General features: G+C 35.7%; 1 long non-coding RNA gene across 1 annotated transcript in view; it reads right to left on the bottom strand.

Annotated features, from left to right (window-relative positions):
* LOC129006858 (uncharacterized) overlaps positions 1-14,502 on the bottom strand; it is a 49,710-nt gene extending 35,208 nt beyond the window's left edge. The window contains exon 1 of the long non-coding RNA XR_008492101.1: positions 14,342-14,502. This is a non-coding gene — a long non-coding RNA (uncharacterized LOC129006858). The remainder of the gene's footprint in view (positions 1-14,341) is intronic.
* Between the last annotated feature and the right edge of the window lie 1,019 nt (positions 14,503-15,521).

Here is a 15,521-nt window from a genome sequence, read left to right as displayed (position 1 = left end):
GTTGAATATCTCATGTGATTTACTGAAAGTGAAAAACATAATAGTTTTATGAGTACTGTATAAATACATATCACTTTTGCACCATTCTATAGTTGAAAAAATGTAAATTGAACCAGCATAAGTTGGGAACTATCTGTGTACATATATCAAATCATGTTGTACACCTTGAATATATACAATTTTTAATAAGTTATGGCAGATGGTCATTAGAGAACAAAATATATAACACATTTCTGTGACATCAACTTCTGTGATTACTTGTGTTTTGTGTGTGTGTGCGTGTGTGTGTGTATATATATATTTGTGTGAGACAGTAGAAATCAATATGACAGGGTTATTTGGAAAATTATTCCTAGGAGAGGAGGAATGCAAGTTTACTACTTTGATTACTTCAAAATATAAATCACCTGAAAGAAGAATACTAATGCTTGGTATTTAAACATTTATATTCCCTAAATTCCAGTAAAGCATGGGATTTTGCTATATCCTAATGATTTATGTGCTTTGAATTTCATGTTTAAAAGAGAAATAATGTGGGGAGCATACACTGTAGAGCCTTAATGCAAAATTATTTTCCGCTTCCTCTTTGCCCCTATTCATCTAGCTAAGACTTCTTTTTTTTTTTCTCCATGGTCAGCTAAATAACTGCGGAAGATAATAACTCATGGATTTGAACTTCATTGTCATTTTTGCATGTGTAGATATGTCCCTTGCTTTCTCAAATCCATGACCACAACTCTAAACTCTAGCAGGTACCAGAAGACGTAAGAAGTAGTAATTGAGTATTATGCAACATGAAAGGTTCAGAAACACCACAGTTTCTGGTTTACGCTTTGCTTTTTACACCTTTATCTAAATATTGATTTAGATAAATATTAGAGTGGTAGCTATACGTGTGATTTTGCAGTTTTGTTTTCTACTTACTCTTTCTTGACTTACAGGAGAAATATAGCCAAAACAAGAGCTGCAGTGTCATAATGCAAAATAAAGTTAATTAGTTCACACACACACACAAACACACTCACACCCCAACATCTGCAATGGCTGAGAAATTAAAAATAGAACAGAATGAGAGTTTGGGTGATATATTCCAGCTTGAATCTTTAAGAGCAGTTTAGCCGAAGCCCTTTGATGAAAAATAACATTGTGCTTTTTTGCTACCATCTTTGTCTTAATTTCTAATCCAAACCTTAAATCTTGACAGATTGGTGGGGGTGGAAAGAAAAACAGGGCTTCTTGCTTCTAGCAGAGTCTCAATGTCCTGCTGAGTTTCCTGCCAGATCTGCAGGAATCCATATAGCCACGACTGCCCTATTAAGTGGGTTGTCAGACCCCATAGTTAGAAAAGACTTCCATATGCTATCCATTTCAGTTCTACCCCATATCTGTTGCAATCATACTCCTGGCTGGCATGAACCTAAATCCTAAACTGGAGAACTAGTGGATGCCTAATCAACACAATGGTTTTTATTTTTCTTATTTTAAATATTGAATTGACAACATCGTATATATTTAAGATGGACAATGCAATGGTTGGATACATGTGTAGACTGTGTAATCTTATCACAATCAAATTAACACATCCATCACTAGCCATAGTTATCATTTGTGTGTGTAGAGGGCTGAAGACATTTAAAATGCACTGTTACCATACAGTATTATTAACTATAGTCACCATGCTATCCATTAGTCCTCACAATATATTCATCTTACAACAAAAACTTTTTACAAAGTTTTAGTCTGATCGGATGGTGACTACAGTTAATAGTAATGTATCATATACCTGAAACATGCTAAACAAGTAGATCTTAAATGTTCTCGACACAAATAAATAAGTAGGTGAAGTGATGAATATGCTAATTAGCTTGATTTAAACATTTCACATATATCAAAAAATTACATTGTTCATACATATATATGATTTATATTTGTCAATTATACCTTAACAAAACTGAACAATAATTTTAAAAAGTTTGTACCCTATGAACAATATCTCTCCACTTCCTCCACCCTTCAGCCCCTGACAACTATTGTTCTACTCTCTGCTTCTATGAGTTTTACTTTATTAGATTCCATACATAAGCGAGATTATATAGTATTTTTCTTTCTCTGTCTGGTTTATTTCACTTAGCATAATGTCCTCCAGATTTATCCTTGATGTAACAAATGGCAGGATGTCCTTATTTTTATGGCTGATAAATATTCCTTGATACATGTGGCATCCATTAATGGACACTTCGATTATGCATAGCTGTTGACTATTCTGAATAATGATGCAATCAACATGTGGTGCAGATATCTCTTCAATATACTGATTTCAAGTTATCGAGATATATCCCCAGAAGTATATATTGCTGGAAAATATAATCATTCTATTTTTAATTTCTTGAGGAACCTCTATACTATTTTCCATAATGGTTGTGCCAACTTACATTCCCCCTAATAGTGTACAAGGGTTTCCTTTCTCCATACCCTGGCCAACACTTGTTATCTCTTGTCTTTTTGATAATAGCCATCCTAACAAGAGTGAGGCAATATCTCACTATGGTTTTGATTTGAATTTCCTTGATGATTTGCGATGTTGAACACCTTTTTCATATACCTGTTGGTCATTTGTATGTCTTCTTTAGAAAAATGTCTATTCAGGTTTTTTGTTCATTTTTAAATCGGGTTTATTTGTATTTTTATATTGCCATATATATTGAGTTATTTGGATTCCTTATATATTTCCATATACCTTGTCAGATATATGGTTTGCAAATATTTTTCCCACTCTGTAGGTTGCCTTTTCATTTTGTTGATTTCTTTTTCTTTTTTGTTGAGATAGGGCCTTGCTCTGTCACCCAGGCTGCAGTGCACTGGCATGAATACAGTTCACTGCAGCCTGAACCTCCCAGGCTCGAGCAATCCTCCTCCCTCAGCCTCACAAGTAACTGACTACAGGCATGCATCACCATGCCCAGCTAATTAAAAAAAATGCAGAGATGGGGTCTTACTATGTTGCTGAGGCTGGTCTCAAACTACTGGGCTCAAGGCATCTTCCTGCCTCAGCCTCCCAAAATGCTGGAATTACAGGCATTTGACATCATGCCCAGATGATTGTTTTCTTTTTCTTTTCTATGCAGAAGTTTTTTTCTTTTTAATTTGATGTAGTCCCACTTGTTTATGTTTGCTTTTATTGTCTATGCTTTCGGTGTCATATCCAAAAAGTGATTGCCAAGACCAATATCATGGAGTTTTCCCCTATTTTCTTCTAGGATTTTTATGGCTTCTGGTCTTACATTTAAATCTTTAATCTATGTCGAGTTAATTTTTTAATATGGTATATAAGAAGGGTCCAATTTCATTCTTTTACACATGGATATCCAGTTTTACCATCACCCTCTTTTGAAGAGACCATCTTTTCCCCGTTGTGTATTCTTGGCAGTCTTGTCAAAGTATAATTAATCATATATGTATGGGTTCATTTCTGGGCTCTCTATTCCTGTCCATGAATGCATGTGTCTGTTTGTGCCAATACTGTGATGTTTTGATTACAATAGCTTTGTAATATATTTTAAAATCAGGGACTGTGATACCTCCAGATTTTTTGTTCTTTCTTAAGAATTGCTTTGGTTATTTGGGCTATGTAATGGTTCCATCCAAATTTAGACTGTTTTTTCTATTTCTGTGAAAAATGTCACTGGAATTTTACTAAGGATTGCATTAAGCATATAGACCTCTTTGGGTAGTATGAACATTTTAACAATATTCTTCCAATCCAATCCACAGAATAGTTTTTCATTTATTTATGTCTTCTTCAATTTCTTTATTCAATATCTTATAGATTTCAGATAGTTTGTTGTTAGTGTATAGAAAACAACTGATTTTTATATGTTGATTTTGTATCCTGAAATGTTATTGAATTCCTTTCTTAGTTCCAACAGTTTTTTGGTGGTCTTTAGTGTTTTCTATATGTAATATCATGGCATCTGCAAACAATTTAACTTCTTTTTTATGACTTTAATGTCTTTGATTTCTGTGCCTTTTATCCCCTGTGTAAGGTCAATGCTCATTGTTTACTTACATGATCACATTTCTAAGTAGACATTGTAATTATTCCCACTTTAATTACAATGAAACTGAATATCAGAGAGATCAAGTGACTTGGCCAAGATGCTTCATTAACAAATGGTAAAGCCAGATTTAAATTCAGATCTTTCTTTCTCCAAAGTTCATGCTGTTCACTAGCAAACTATACTGTCATCTTTTAACTTAAAATATAGAATCTCATTAAAATGCATATTACCCTGGAGATTAAGAAGTTGGAAAGGAAGTGATAAGGGGATCCTAACAAAGGGAGTTTGTCCCTTGCTGTAGTCTCCTAGGGCTGCTGTAACCAAGTGCTGTTAAATGTATAGCTTAAAAGGAGAGAAATGTATCCTCTCACAGTTCTGGAGGCTAGAAACCTGAAATAAAGGTGTCAGCAGGCTCCTGCTCCCTCTAAGGACTCTATTTAAGAATGCTTTTGTGTCTTTTCCAGCTTCTGGTGATTACTGGCAGTTCTTGCTGGTCTTTGAACTGTAGCTTTATCATCCTAATATCTAATTCAGTTGTTATGTGGCCATCTTTCCTCTGTGTCTTTGTGTCTCTGTGTCTTCACATGGCCTTCCATAAAGGTGTCAGTCATTGGATATAGGGCTCACTGTACGTAGTATGATGTTATCTTAACTACTTATGACTGTAAAGGCCCTATTTCTAAACACGGTTACATTGATAGGTACTGGGGTTTAGGACTTCAGTTTATCTTTACGGAGGACACAAGTTAACCCACAGCACTACCTTCCCATTTTCTTTTTTAGCTATGATTCCTTCAAAAGTTATGTTTGGGTTAGCTGGTGATTATTATATTTCTTGTAGAATGTAAAAAGACCATTAAAACTGTCTTTCCACTCAATCCAAAGGTTTTTTAAATAAATTAGTGGGCAGAACAAAATCTTCCATTGCCTTATATTTCCCCAGGCCTATCTTTTGAGCAAATATATGAGCTGTTCATTAAAAGAGCTGCACATCGGAGAGATGCTCATTGTGTGCAACTGTGCTCTACTACTAGAGAAGGAAAGGAAATAAGTAAGACCACCTAAATCTGCATAGAATATTCAGGGGGTGATACAGTGTTATCTTTCCTAACGTAGTGAACATTGCTATTTGTTGATTGTTAAATAAACAAGGATCATTCTTCCCTTGGAAAGTCTCAGTATGATTTGAGGAACCCTGGGAAATATCATGCCATCTCACTATTTCATTCATACTTTTCTATTCTTTATTTATAAACTGCCTTGTTCCAACCATGATTTAAAATAACAAGCTATAATAAATGTAAACTAGAGAAAATAAAAGGATGTAGATGATAATATTTTAGAGTCTGGTTCCTCCAAAACAAATGTTGTACTCTCCACTTGATCGTTTTGGTGCCCCATAAGTTAGTTAAAATTGGGGTATATTAAAAATATAGTGAACTGCTATAACTAGAATATTGTGTAGCTAATTGAATCCAGGAACAAATAGCTGTACTTTAAAGGGAAGTGATATATTTGCAAAGGATTGGTGAGTTGTTTTTATCTAATCTTTCTGGGTGCTAGATTCTTGGCTGCTTGTAATGAAACGTGGTCCTCAAAAAGTGAGGGACCTATGGCCCTTTGGTCATTTCTCCCGGGCAACCTGAGGCAAGAGAGCAGGCACGTATCAGGTCATGCAACTGCCATCTACTTGCTGAACCCTGATCACAGAAACACTGTGCCACTTGTGATTCAAGTCAAGATCCACTTTCCTTGGTGACCAAAAAGCAGAAAGATGTTAATTACTTTTCCTTTTTCAGTGTGAATATTTGCCATACCTGCTCTAGAATGGTGAAAATCCATTGGTTGAGAATGCTTCTCTTTCTTCCCACTTGATTTAGGAAAAATAAGAGGGTCCACTAAATCGTGTTTGTTTGTTTCCTTTTCCCTATGATTTTTTTTAAAAAAAATGGTTGAATTGTTTAAGTTGCCTTCATTAAGAGAAAAATGGTTCTTGGAAAAGCATTTATCATCAGTCATTATGTTGGGACCATAGGCATAAACTAGGATTGTCCCAGACACCCCAGAACATGTGGCTATGCTGTATGTAAGTATCATCAGTGTATGTTTATAGCATTGCAGCAAACTCTGATTCCGTAAAAGCAATTCTATGGTGAGCAGGTAGGAGGGATAGATTGGACAAGTTTGTTTCTCAGATAGTTTGACTCAATGGAAGGATAGATTTTAGAGAACCCAGTGTCATCAAGAGGTAGCATATTCTCCAAGCAGTCCTCCACCAGTACTTTCTTTCTGATGAATTTTGAAACCTGAGCTCCTAGGAATCTGAGATTACCTTTCCTGAGAATTTCTTGGATTGAGGGTTTTCCAGACTCACAGTCAAATGCAGCATCTTAGTCTTTAATAATCAAATACAACCAAGTATAAATTGATCTTTTCTTTAAAGAAATGTATGGATACCGACACACACTGAAATAGGAGTCCTTGCTTCATATGCTCTGATGTGAGCAACATTTGCTTCTACTTTGCAAGCAATGAATGCTTTGGCTTATTGGCAGCTAGTCTCTCTCTACCTTTTCCACACTGTACATTTGTCTACCGGTTATCTGGATGCTGAACAGACTCTGCCTGGAACTTATGGCATGTATTCTATGAGGCATTCCATCATCTTGATTTCATTGTCATTAAAAAGTCCCTGGCAACTCAGATGTTGAAAGCTCATAGCAGGTCTGCCTGGTGGGGCACCTGTCCTCTTAGTCACCATTGGCTCTCTCAGCCATGATTTCTTTCCACTGGGAATATTATCAAAACGTTCATTTCATTCATAATACCATCAACTTTTCTAGTCTGAAATAATTTCAAAGTTCATCAAGTTCACATACTTTTTTTTTAAAGTTAGGGAAATTGAAGTGTAGAGGTCATATGAGCTCTTAGTAGCAAAGCCCATAATAGAATCCAGACATCTTGACATCTAGTTTAATCTGGTTTCTGCTTTTGTAAATTTCAGGTAGTTCTGCTGAAAAAGATTGAACACACCTGATTCACAAATCCCTCTTGCTCAAACATCTTTTTATGGGTTAATTTCTGTCATTAAAAAATGTATTTTTCATTTCTCCCAGAATATATCAACTGCAGGCAAGTTCAGGTAAAGTTTTCCATTTGGTTTTTCAGTTGACTTACATAAATAGGATTTATTCTCCAGGCTTGATATCACCTGAGATACTATAGCTCTCATGACTGTGGAATGTTATCTGGTTGTGGTCAGATAAATACTAAGCACCCCCAGAGCTTCTTTAATCTGAAAATCTTCTAGAATGGGGGTCTTCAAACTGTAGCCCCTGAGCCCACACCTGGTATGCTGCCTGCTTTTGTAAATAGTTTTATCAACCATGCTCATTTGTTCACAAAGCCTGCTTTCAACTACAGCGGCAGAGTTGAGTAGCAGTGACAGAGAATGTTTAGCCTGCACAGCTTGAAATATTTAGTCTGACCCTTTATAGAAAAGTTTTGCCAACTGCTGCTTTGGAAACTATAAAAATCCTGTCTAATAATCAAGATTCTGTTTGTTAAATACTATTTCTTTTTTATTTTCTACAAGAAAAGCATTCGGTAATTTTAGAGTCATGCTAAGGTTTGTAAATAGACAATTTAGTTAATGACTTCCAGAATAATCAATGATGTTTTCCTTTTTGTTGTACGGTGATTCTTCCTGTGTTCTTGAATATTCATTTTCCTGAAAGGTGACTGGTAATTATAAATTGAAATGACATCTCTTACATAAACATGGATGGTTTCTCTTTTTACACGTAAGAACCTGAAGATACAAAAATGTGTCTTTGATTTGTGAATTGACATTTGCAAGGCCTTAATGAATTATCCATAAGAAGAATATGGGAGAAATCAACATGCTTTGAAATTACTCTTGAGTTTTGTGCCTACTCTTGTTCTTAGTGAAGATGCTGAGGCAATAGATTTTTTTTTTTAGTGATTATATTCATAGAATTGGCTTTGTAGTAAATTGCCAAAGTCTTGGATAATTTTTTGAGAAATTTTCAAGCAAATCTAATAAACAACCTGGCACCGTTTATAAAGTCGACTTAATTTTGTTAGGTGCATTTCACCATTCAGCCTAATCATATTCTAAACCAGAAATAAATATCTGCAATTTGTATGCTTAGTCTTTTTCTTCCAATTTTCTCCAACAACACTGGTCAGTACTTCAATGACTTTTCTTAGTGTTGATATTTTAGGCAGTAGTTACTTTTTTACTGAATTCTGCAATGATTAATCACCATCACTTTGAAACTATCCTTCCTTCATCATAGTCATGAGTCGCTTAACAGTGGGAATATGTTCGAAAAAGTATTCCTTAGGTGATTTTGTCATTGTGCAAACATTATAGAATGTAAAAGATTTAAAAAACACTAAGGTACACCTATGTAAGGTACTTCCTGTGACTGAAGTGTACAGGACTAAATGTTGCTCTGGGTGAGTGAGTGAGTGAGTGAGTGAGTAGTGAGTGAATGTGAAGGCCTAGGACATTGCTGAACACTACTGGAGACTTCGCAAACACTATATAATCAGGCTACAGTACATTTATAAACAAATATTTTTTAATAATAAATTAACCTTACCTGTAATTTTTTACTTTATAAGCTTTTAATTTTTTAACTTTTTGATTCTTGTAATAACTTTCAGTTCAAAACACAAACACACTGTATAGCTGTACAAAAATATTTTCTTTCATTATATCATTATTCTATAAGCTTTTTTCTATTGCAAATTTATTTGTTTTACTTTAAAACTTTTTGTTAAAAATTAAGACACAAACACACGTATTAGCCTAGACCTACAAAGGATCAAGACGATTAAGATATCATCAGGTGATAAAAATTTTTCAGCTCCATAATAAATCTTATGGAACCACCATCATATATGTGGTCTGTTCTTCACCAAAACATTGTTTTGTGCATAACTGTACTACAGTTGCTTATTTTAAAATCACTCTTTCATTTGACTGTATGTTCTGTGATATCAGACACCAACTATATACTCTTCACTGTTGTATCCTCATTTCCTCATTTATTAGTAACTTCTTTATTGTGGACACATTATTGAGCATGTGCTATTGAGCTATGCTAATCCTGAAAAGGAGCACTTTGAAGCAAGCATGTCCCAATCCTCCTGGAGTTTGCAATTATTTCCTAGCACAGTACTGAGCATATAGAAATTGCTTAGAGATCCTCATTGAAGAAATACATTAACGAAGGATGTTAGTGTTTGGTACTAAATCAGTAACAATTACAGTTAATTTTCTTTTATTCCACAGCTACAAGCCCCACATCTCAATAAGTAAGACTATTGACAACAAAAAGGATGAGAAATAGTATAGTTCAACACTCATCCACTACTAGAAAAATAATACCTGATATATTATGAATGATGCAGAAAAGCTGAACTTAAATTTCATTTCCCATTATAATTTTTTAAGTAAACATTTGTATTTATTGGGTATAAATGCCAAGATATTTATAGGGGCCTCTAAAGGCCCATACAACCTGGCTCCCCTGGAATTATAACCCATATCCTACATCTCCCCCCTTCATTCATTCTACTCTCACCACACTGGCCTCTTTGTTCTTCAATCATGTCATATGTGTTTCTGCCTCTAGATCTTTATTCTCTTTCCTCTATCTGAAACATTCTTCTTCAAAGAATGCACAAGGCTTACATTCTCAGCTCCTTTGGTCAGAGCTTACTTTACTCATGTTATCTTGTCAGAGACCCTTTCTCTGACTTCCCTATCATAAGTTTAATACCCCTCTCCCCAGGTACTAACTATACTCGCTTTCTGCTGGCTTTATTCATTCATTTGTTTCTGCATTTATTTATTTTTATTTTTAATTCATCCATCTGTCCATCCATTCATGTGTTCATTCATATATATTCAGCTATTTACATTCTTGGACCATAGTTACTACAGATTTAAGGGTCATTTGTATATATTACGAGAAGCAAAGTTATATCAACATGGGTAAGGTAATGGAGAGTGCCTTGGCAAAATACAAATACAATTTTAATGTTATTAACATTCAAAAGAGTAGTGGTTACTGAATATTTCAATAATATCAAAAAAATCTAGTCTATGTTTCTTACTAAATTTAGAACTCATCTGAACAAAAGCCATTGGCTACAAATATTCATAGAATGGTTTTCAAATATTCTATGATCAATCTCTGTGCAACATTTGAGCAAATGTTGTGTGCAAATGACTCACGTATTTTTTTCCCAACATTTTAGGTCCTGAGGTATGACCTTTTCACTCTACTCTAAAATTTCAAATGGTTATGCTTACTAGAGTGCAGGCTAAACATTGTTCAGGGTTGAAACAGGTAAAAGCTAGAAGCTACAGACTTTTGCCTTTTGATTGTATTGTCTCAGTGCAGAAGTCCTTGAAAGCATCTTTTAAATTTTATCAACCCAAATACCAAAACTTGCCATACTCCCTGGAAAATGTTCTGAAAATTCTTAACCCACAGTGTCAACTTCACCAAACCTAGGACCAGCAACTCAGGCATGCACGTATGACATATTGTTTCCTATGCTATTCCTACATGGGCTTGGCTAAGATAAATACATCCTACTACATAAATCTCAGTATCTATGTGGAGTTATGTGAATTATGTTGTGTAAAAACAGGCCACAATTTCAAAATTCAAAATCACTACTTTGATAATGATAAGACTACATTAGAGGAAGCATATGAAAGTACAGCCTGACACCTCATCTAAACATTGTCTTGTAATCTGCAAGCCAGAGGAGCCGCTTGACTTTCAGTAGATGAGAAAACATGTCAGTTAGCTGTGGAAGGGAAGTTGGACTTTATTGTTAGAAATTAGCCATTTGGGAAATTGCACTGATAACACATCTTAAAGGACTATGGTATTTATCCAGGACAATATTTTGACTAAAAATAAAATTATAATTTTTGTTCATAGAAGTGTTTCAAAATCTATGAAAAGATTACAGTGTTGTGAAGATTTTCTTTGGGAGGGAGGAATAAAACTTTAGGAATTTCTTCAAAAGTTGCATTTTATGTTTAAGAATATGAACCCAGTCTAGAGTTCTGTTGATGATGGATGCAGATTTTATTTTCAGTGTGTGTAGATGTTTGCAGCCATCTTATATCCACATATAATTGTTTATTTGCATGTTCTGAGGGTACCACATAATTTTTGAACATGCCATGGAAAGTAATTTTTTTCTCCCAGTCCAGCTGTTAGCTTGCTTAGTGTCCTTCTCAGACATCCTACACACTCTTTGTTTGCTGTTGGAGAGTTTGATACCACAGTCTGTGATCATGGACCCTTCTGCCCAGGGAATGCATGACACATTTGCTGTTGGAGAACTGTAGTTCACAAGCCCAAGCCTAACAGGTCTCCCTAAGCTTGCATGGTTCCACAAGAAAGCAGGAAGTAAAGGCTGGTTGAGTAGAACCTGTTGGTTTGCAGATCTCATTCCTAGTTTAGAGTAAATCAGTCACAGAAGATGCTGAAGGCAGCTGGTTTCTCAGTCTCATCTGAAAATTGTAGTTCTATCATAATATATTTTCTATGGTAAGTAGAAATATATATGATTGAATCTATTTCCATTGGTTTTCTCATTTAATAAATTAAGTCAACATTCTGTCTTTCACCTTGAGGCTTTCTCTCATCAACAAATACATAATTGAGCTTTGTTAGAAGCTATGAGCTTCTTCAGTGTCCTGCATTTTGCCTCAGATCTTAGTACTGGATATCCTACTAGAAATGTTGGCAGTTCTTTCCTAAAGGCATGTTGAAGCCTTCAGTCCAAGAACATGTGACCAAGGAGCAAGCCAAGAGCAAGGGCAGAGTCAACTGAATGGCATAATCAGCAAATTTGGGGTAAGTCAACTTTTCCTAGACCCTAGCCTTTGCACTAGCTCCACTGAATTCATTTCATAGACGCTGTTCTCATGGCCTTAATATTTTCTCCAGGACCTTGTAAAACAATATGCATGGGATTATCAAAATCTGTGATGATTTCCAGCAGGAGCCACAAACATCCTAGCCCATGTTATTATCATTAAGATTATGTAGAAGTCATTGAAATTGTGGTTAGAAACAAATGTGGTATCCATTTGTAGATGTAATTGTTAATGGGATTTAGTCTTGAGAAAATACTTTACAAAGGTTGAAGCAAATCCTTTATTGTCTGGATTATTTTTCTGGAAATCATCTCTGCTTCTGCCTGCAGAGCTCAGAGACAGGCTAGACACGGATCAAAATTCCCATGTCTATAAATGTAGGGCTGAAGCACAGGTAAACAACAGGTTAACTAATATTGACTTTAGTAAAACAAGTATCATCTTAATTGCTTTCTCATATCTGTGAGCTCTAAATGATGATATAGGGTACAACCACCAAAGTCAGAGGAATCATTTCTGACAACAGCACTGCTGAAGAAAGAGAAGAAATAGAAGAAATAGGATAGCCATAGTAATAACAAAGCAAGTGTTTTGTATTATACCTCAGGACAGGGTTTTGTTTGCTTTTCAAGGAAATGGGATTAATAAAGAACTAGAAGGATTTTATTCTGAGTCTAGTTAGAGCACATCTCACATTTTTGATCTGTTTGAATATATTATGGCAACTGGGAAAATAATATAGTAATCTAAATCATAGGTACTCTGGATTTTTATGGCAGGCAGAAGTAAGACATAGGTCTGGAAGAAATGTATGCAAGATACTTACAGGTTCTCTGTGAATGTCAGAAGATACGTTAAGCCAGATAAGATTTCTAGAATCATTGAAAGAACTGTTCCTTCTAAAGTATCAATCTTAGGGCTAATGATATCTCTTTTCCTCCTCATCATCCTGGTAAAGAAATGAAAGTCGGCTATGTAGGAACTTGTTTGGTGGGCTTCTATCAGGCAGCTGGTTTATTTGTTGACATTAGGATTAGGTATATGTTATGTTATACTAGTGCCTGAGTTTTTATGAGGTTATTTCCAATATACTCTGCTTGATATCATCTTTGCTGGACAAGGAAGTAGAACTGACAGTTTGAATATCAGCTTCTTTCCTGGTTTTACATTTGAAAGATTTGTTTGCAGAAATATTCATATATATGTATTATATATATATTATATATAATATGAATGTCTTTGGTGTACAATTAAAGATATTTTAAAATTATAAGTTATAAATTATAATTATAAATTAACATGAAATAAACTATTCCTGTAATTATAATAATATAATAATTATAAATGATAATAAACTGTTGCATTCTCATGCGACCCTATTCCCTTTTAAGCAACTAGGGTCGTCCTTTTGATCCTAGATATGAATCTGCCCTGACAAACCAGAGGCTTCTATACCACCTGCAAGGGTCTCATCATTAGCCATGTATTATCTCAGGGTCCTCCACAGTGTCTCTTTTTATATTCACTTCCATGGAGGAAATGATGTCAATCACCAAATCAAGAGAATTCTTTGGGTTCTTTATTATAAGGGGACTAATCTCATTTGTGAGGGCTATACCCACATGACTTAATCACCTCCCAAAGCCTCCACCTCCTAATATCATCATCTTGGTGGTTAAGATTTCAACATATGAATTTTGTGGAGACACACATATTCAAACAATAGCACTTATATTTTGGTGACTCCTCAGAAAGTTAAAAATAGAGTTACTGTATGAGCTAGCAATTCCATGCCTGCATGTATACCCCCAAAAATGGAAAGCAGGATCCTAAAGAGATATTTGTATACCCTTTATCATAACATAATTATTCACAATAGCAAAAAGGTGAAAGCACCTCAGGTGTCTATAAGCAGTTGAATGGATAAACAAAATGTGGTATATACATACAAGGAAATTTTACTTAACCTTATAAAGGAAGGAAATTGTGACATGTGCTACATCATGGATGGACTTTGAGGAAATTATCTATGTGAAATAAACCTGTCACAAAAACACAAATACTGTGTTATTTTATTTATATGAGATACATAGAGTAGTCACATTTATTAAAAACAAAAGTAGTAGGGAGGTTGCCAGGAATCCAGGAAAGGGAAGAATAGGAATTATTGTTTAATGGGCGCAGAATTTCAGTTTCTCAAGATGAAAAGAGTTCTGGAGATTGATTGTACAACAATGTGAATACACTTAACACTACTCAACTGTGCACTTAGAGCTAAGATGATAAATTCTACATGTGTTATGCCACAATTAAGAATAAAACAAAATATAATACTCACATATTAATGCTGCATTTGATATTTTATATCTTCTTGGTAATCTTTAAAACAGTTTCATTCATTTCCAGGGCACCAGTCCAGTGCAAGAGGTTCATCAAGAGTCGTTTCTGTTTTGTTAGGTTTTGTTTTGTTTTCTCTAGGATTCAAATCTCCCCCTGTTCTATGTGTGGAACACTTTCTCTTGGCTGCCTGGCAAATCTTCAACAAGACCCCATACACTCTGACATCAAGGAGGGTATCGTCCCAGAGCTTTCTCCCGAGATACTCAAACCTGGTGGTTTGCAGGCGTGAGGTGGCCACCACCAACATTTAGTCAATAGCCAGCAGGCTCTGCATGGGCATCAGCCCTTGGACACAAAAGTGACGGAAAGGAGCTGATAAACGCCCCGGTGTGAGCACCAGTGGGGCTTCTGAGAAGAAAGGGCAGCAGAGTACCTGGAGGAGAAGCCTAAAGAACAAAATGCATTTGCTGATCCTGGGGTAACTTGCAGTTTGTATGCCCATGATACTGTTACCAAGCTGAGCAAGAAAGAGAGGAAGCAGTGCTCAGCGAGTAAGTCCTTGACCAGGCCTTCTGTAGCCTGAGATTTGCCACAAGCTGTTTCAGCCCCAGCTGTTGCGAGCAGGATGAGCAAGCCAGAATATTCACCTGGCCATCCACTCCAGTAGTGATGAGGTGTGTCGAACAGTGTCTGCAGCTTGGGTCATTCCAGGTACATGTGGATAGAAGATATCTCAGAGACCAGCCCAAACTTCTCACTTTACATGTGAAGAAAACTGAGGTCCACATTCATAGATTTACAGTTCAGTGCTTACTTTACTTTGTTTGAAATAAGTTGTGTGTCAAAAAAAAAGTGGGGGTGATGTGGAGAGTATTAAAATAGTACTGAGCTCCAAAGGAAGAATTTCTAGTATCTTACTCTCTCCTATTCCCAAGCCTTCCCCTTTCTTCCTAATAGAAGGGAAAATTCGTCACTTCCATGGTCTTCTTTTTCTTGCTTTTGAACTGGAGAAAGCCCACCCGTATTTTACCTTTCTTCTCTCCCTTCAGTAAAAAGAGTATGGTAAGTAAAGTACAATATTCTTCACTCACCAAAGATAAAACCCAGGCATCTTTCTCCTCCTCTCTCCTCTCCGGAATCTACCCCAGCAGCCAGGCTGGAGAAGCTGTCTAGGTGAT

Source organism: Pongo pygmaeus, chromosome 8 (genome assembly GCF_028885625.2).
Source record: "Pongo pygmaeus isolate AG05252 chromosome 8, NHGRI_mPonPyg2-v2.0_pri, whole genome shotgun sequence".
Classification (NCBI taxonomy): domain Eukaryota; kingdom Metazoa; phylum Chordata; class Mammalia; order Primates; family Hominidae; genus Pongo; species Pongo pygmaeus.
The sequence above is the reverse complement of the archived record's forward strand: the minus strand, read 5'-3'. Positions and strand labels throughout refer to the sequence as shown.